Here is a 5,325-nt window from a genome sequence, read left to right as displayed (position 1 = left end):
TGTCCATCCCTTGACCAATGCCATATCCTCATATCTTCCCCTACATTATATGGCAGGATAATATCACTAATTGCATGCACTTCCACTTCGCTAAAGCAGCCGTTTAGTCTCTGCATATCCCACCCTCTCCCATTTTTAAGGAACAAGTCCGCTACCATCAAATTCTCCATTCCAGGGACCAAAAAGGAATTTATGCAAAAACCCTCTAGATTAGGAACCCACTCATCCTCCCAAACTCTGATTGATCTACCATCTTCCACTCTCCATCTAACCCCTGTTTTCAATATACTAATGCCTTCCCATATGCTTCTCCAAACCATACTAGGATTATTGCCTAATTTGGAGAGAAGTAAGTCCTCCCTAGGGTAATATTTAGCTTTGAACATTTGACTCACTAAAGTATTTGGGAATTTTAGTAATTTCCATCCCTGTTTACCTAACATTGCTAGGTTAAATACATGTAGATCCTTAAAACCCATCCCACTTGACTCTTTAGGCCTACATAATTTACCCCAATCAAACAAATGAATGTTTCTTCTGCCCTCAGGTTTCATACCCCATCAAAAAGAATTCATTAATTTTTGCAGCTCATCACAGATAGATAAAGGTAAGAGGAACGCACTCATACAAAAGGTTGGCAAGGCTTGAGCCACAGACTTAAGCAGCACTTCTTTCCCAGCCTGGGACAGGAATTTGAGACCCCATGCACCAAACTTCTTGCGAAGCCTATCAATCAGGAAAGCGAAAATCCTGCGTTTGGAACGCCCAATGAGTGATGGTAAACCTAGATATCTACCTGTGTCGAGAGGAGTGCACACCCCCAATAAAGCTTTGATCTGTAATCGCAAAGGTTCAGACACATTAAGACTGAAGAAAACCCCTGATTTTCTTAAGTTTACTGCCTGACCCGAAGCCACTTCATATTCAGACAGGATGTTCATGACCTTTCTAGTCTCATCAATAGTTGCCCCAAAAAACAAAAAGCTGTCATCAGCAAAGAAGAGGTGTGTTATTGCCGGCGCCCTTCTGCAGATCTTACACCCTCAAATTATTGTTTATGTGACATCAAATTATTAATTTAATATATGAGTAATGTATAATGCACTAAATGTATAAAAAATAAAAAAAGAACTAATCAAAGTTAGTTTGAGTGGTTAAGGATCTCAAATCCGTTAAATTAGATCTCGAGTTTCGAAAAGAAAAATTGCACAAATTATATAAAAATAATAATTCAATAATAATAATAATAATAATAATAATATTCTTTTTTTTCTTCTAACTATAACTAATCGTTTTCAAATGAGTTGACATCTCAATTTCATTAATTGTACTTGGTCCGGTATAACTTCTCAATTTCATATATTTGCTTACGTGGTAACTGCCGTATTCTAATATTTCGATATTTACACCGAGCTGTAGCAGCCACAAAATATTGGGCTTGCAATGCACGCATTTAATTCAACCCCATTTTCCCTTCTTCCCCGAGTTTCAATTATTTTCACTTCTTATTTTTACATCCACCAAATTTAGGCGTGTTCTTGTGTGCTCGTGATTTCCCTCCTTCACTTTCATCTCAGATGTGCCGCTGTGAGTTTTCCGATCACTAATTCAATCTCAGATTCTAAGTTTCTTCTAATTAATTGATCGTTTTGAGGATCGAATTTTGACTATTTTCTTTTCAATTTGTGGATTTTTGCAGAACTCGTACGATGACGGATCTTGCGAAGGAAACAATTCAAGAAATGGAGGTGAGTGAGGACGAAACACAAGAGGAAAACGTGAACGGTGATCACGGCCATTCAGAAGATTGCACAGATGGATCGAAGGAGGATGTGAAGAGCATTAAAGACGATGAAGCTAAGGCCGTTGTATGTACCAGAAAACGGGAAAGGGGTCAGAAGCCTCTTGTTAGACGAACACAGAGATTTCAACCTATGATAAAGGATTCCAGGTTTTAATTTCGATGCTAATTGTAAATGATTTGTGAATGCGTTTTATCTGATTTCAAATATTATAAAAATTGACAAATGAATTTCTTTTTGTGTTCAGGCATGGCAGAAAAATGTAAAAATGAATGAGAAAAAGAAAAGCAGGCAGGCTTCTTGACTTTCTCTTTTCCCCTTATAGACTTGTAAATATGCACATAAAAACTTAGAAATTAAACCCTATGGTAAGGGAGGACATCTCTTGGTTTAGCGTTCTGATTAACCCCTGTAAAACAACTATTGTAAATGTATAAGAATTTCCAAAACAGAAATTAAAAAGTTGCAGGTCTACTGTACATAGTCTTATACGAGTAGAATGTTGTTTTTTTTATTATTAATTTTTTTTTTTGTTGTTTCATCCATATTGATATTGTTATACCAAGTACAAAATAAAACATTGGATCGTAATTTTTGTGTAATTTTAAATAGATGAGATGTATTCAAAATGAGTTTATGTTGCAAATAGGATGCCCCTTATAAATACTACAGAGGCGTTAATTATTGTCATTTGAATCTTACCAAACTCTTATCTCTATTTTTTGGATTTATATGTTCTGATAAAAAAAAAACCACTTGTTTAGAGATTTTTTTTTTTATATATATATACATAAAAAAAAAAAAAAAGAAGGGCAGCGACTATAGTATTGCTCCGCCGCCTTCTACCATGCTCCGTGTCCACCGCCGTCAGGGTTGCCTGATAGGGCTGGATAGAGAAACAGCTTGGTGAACCCAATCAATCCTGATGTACTTGGCTCGATGTCTTGGCAGACAAGAAAGTTGTTATGGGTGAGAGAGTTAAGGAAGATTTACTTGTTGCAGGAAAAATTAAGGATGAGTTTGTGGATGGCAATCATCTAATGCCTAAAGTTTCACTTGATTCGATCTTGAAACAAAACCCGATTATCTCATGGAAGGCTTTGATAATCTAATAATGAGAGCATTAAGGTATGTCGCCTTTTAAAAACGAGCGTTAGAGTTGTGGAAGCCATTTGGGGATATGATAAACCTAGGATACATATTTCATTTGGTTAAATTTGGATTGCAAGTATGCTACATGGATGACCTTTAGCTTGTGCAAGGTCACTATCTCATTCGAACTTGGTCTACCTCCTTTTCACCATTTGATGCCCTTGTGGATTCGATCGACTATGGTATCGATTTGATTTTTGGAGCTTCCATTGTCATATTATAATGAAGATGTCCTCCTCGCGGTGGCTAAGGTTGTAGAAAAACTGATTAAGGTGGATAGGAATTATGCACTAGTTGCACGTGGCCGTTTTCTAGGGTTTGCGTTGAGGTTGATCTTATGAAACCGTTAGTTGCTAAGTTTGATTTAGATGGTTCAGAGCAGTGGGTGGAGTATGATAGGCTTCACACGACATGCATAAACTATGGAAGGCATGTGCATCTTCCCCAGGTTTGCTTGTGGTTGAGTATTTTGCCGCAAAGTATTGTGGTGACAGTAAGGATGGGCGTGGAAGTGAACCATGATGGCAGCGTTGGGGTTGTCGGGCAGACTGACACCACTACTACTCTTTATAACGAGTTCTTTTTATGGATGATTTGTGAGCCCTTCAGTCTTTCTATCGCTAACGCTTGGATCATCGCTTGTGATTTTTAATTGTATTAAAGCAAACGAGGATAAGTTGGGGGGAGAGAAAGGTAGTGTTGGTCATTTTACTAACTTTGCTAATCAGATCAATGATCTTATATTGGTGGATTTGGGGTTTATTGGCCCTCATTTTACTTAGTTTCGGGGTAATACCCCTCGTATTAAGGTTGCTTGCAAGCTTGACAAAGCCCTTTGTAGTACTGATTGGCGCCACATGTTAGGTGTTTCGAAGCCCTTTCCGTTTAAGAGGGTTGGTTGCAACATTCTTGCAACATTCAGACTTTGTTGCTTTTTTAATTACCACTGGAATGCTAATGAGGGTATTATGGTCGGGCTTGAAGATGTGACTATGAGATTGGTGGTTGGAATTGATCGGTATTTGGTTGCGTTTTTTAGAGAAATAATAGATTAATGGCTAGGTTAGGGGTAGTTCAATGCCTTCTGAGCCAAGGGTCCTCTTTGGGACTTATCAAGTTAAAGAAAAAGTTAATGAATGAGCTTACTACTTTGCTCGGGCAACAAGATATTCTATGAAGCCAGAAGTCGAGAGTCCAATGGATTACGTGTGGTGATCGAAATACAAAAAAAAAAAAAATCATTCCTATACTTTTGTTAAAAGGAGGCGAAACAAGATTAGGGGTTTGAAAGATGCAAATATGTGCTGGGTTTGGGATAAGGGTAAGTTGTGTAAAATGGCGCAATTTTTTTTTCCGATCTCTCTATGTGGAGGAGTGTGCTAATTCCATTATTCTTGGTGCTTCCTTTCACTAAGGAAGAGGTTTATCATGTCATTTTTACCATGTTTCCTCTCAAAGCTCTGGGTCCCAATGGTTTCCAAGCATTTTTTTCAGAAGCTCTAAAGAACAGTTAAAGATGCTACTTGTAAATGTGTTCTTGATGCTCTTAATAATTGCTATTTTTGAGACGATTTTAATAATACTCTTATTACCATCATTCCTAAAATTCTCAGTTTGAAGAATTTAACTCAGTTTTGGCCTATATTAGTCTTTGCAATATTGTTTATAAAGTTGTCACTAAGCGCATTATGAATCAGTTAAAGCCTCGACTCGGTTACCTGATTGGCCATATGCAAAGTAGTTTTATTCTGGACAGACAAATCTCTGATAATATCATTTTTATGCAAGAAGTTATTTTCTCTATGGCGTAAAAATGGTTGAAATGGTTTAATAGGTGTGAAGCTTGATCTGAAAAAATCACATGACTAGATTAGCTGGAATTTTTTGCAAGGCACTTTGGTTAGTGTAAGCTTACCTGGTCATTGAGTGATGTTAATCATGAATTGTGTCACTTCCTCGAAGATTTTTGTGAGAATACCCCGAGGTTCCATCCTATTTGAGGGCTTTGTCAATGGGACCCCCTATCTCCTTATCTTTTCATGTTATGTATTGAGAGGCTCACTTGTTTCATTGTGGATGTTGTTAATGATAAGGCTTGGAAACCTATTTGTATCTCTCATCATGGGCCTCATCTCTCATATGTTTTCTTTATAGATGATATTATTCTGATGTCGGATGTCTCTGTTCATTAAGCGATCATCATTAAGGATGTGATGGAATTTCTGTGATTGTTCTGGTTAGAACAATGAGTTTACTGAAGTTGAGAGTGTTATTCTCGACTAGTACCCAATGAGATTGTGTAGTGCGATTGTTCAACGTTAGGTATTCAGAGCACCGTTGGTGTTGGGAAGTATTTGGGGTGGCACTTTTT

The 5,325-nt window shown here is 37.4% G+C and overlaps 1 long non-coding RNA gene across 1 annotated transcript; it reads left to right on the top strand.

The window, feature by feature from the left end:
- Nucleotides 1-1,420: 1,420 nt before the first annotated feature.
- On the top strand, nucleotides 1,421-2,433 carry LOC136220501 (uncharacterized). The gene is made up of 3 exons (XR_010684540.1): nucleotides 1,421-1,587; nucleotides 1,700-1,951; nucleotides 2,050-2,433. It is a non-coding gene; the product is annotated as an uncharacterized lncRNA (long non-coding RNA).
- Nucleotides 2,434-5,325: the final 2,892 nt, after the last annotated feature.

This window comes from Euphorbia lathyris, chromosome 2 (assembly GCF_963576675.1).
Source record: "Euphorbia lathyris chromosome 2, ddEupLath1.1, whole genome shotgun sequence".
Lineage (NCBI taxonomy): Eukaryota > Viridiplantae > Streptophyta > Magnoliopsida > Malpighiales > Euphorbiaceae > Euphorbia > Euphorbia lathyris.
The sequence above is the reverse complement of the archived record's forward strand: the minus strand, read 5'-3'. Positions and strand labels throughout refer to the sequence as shown.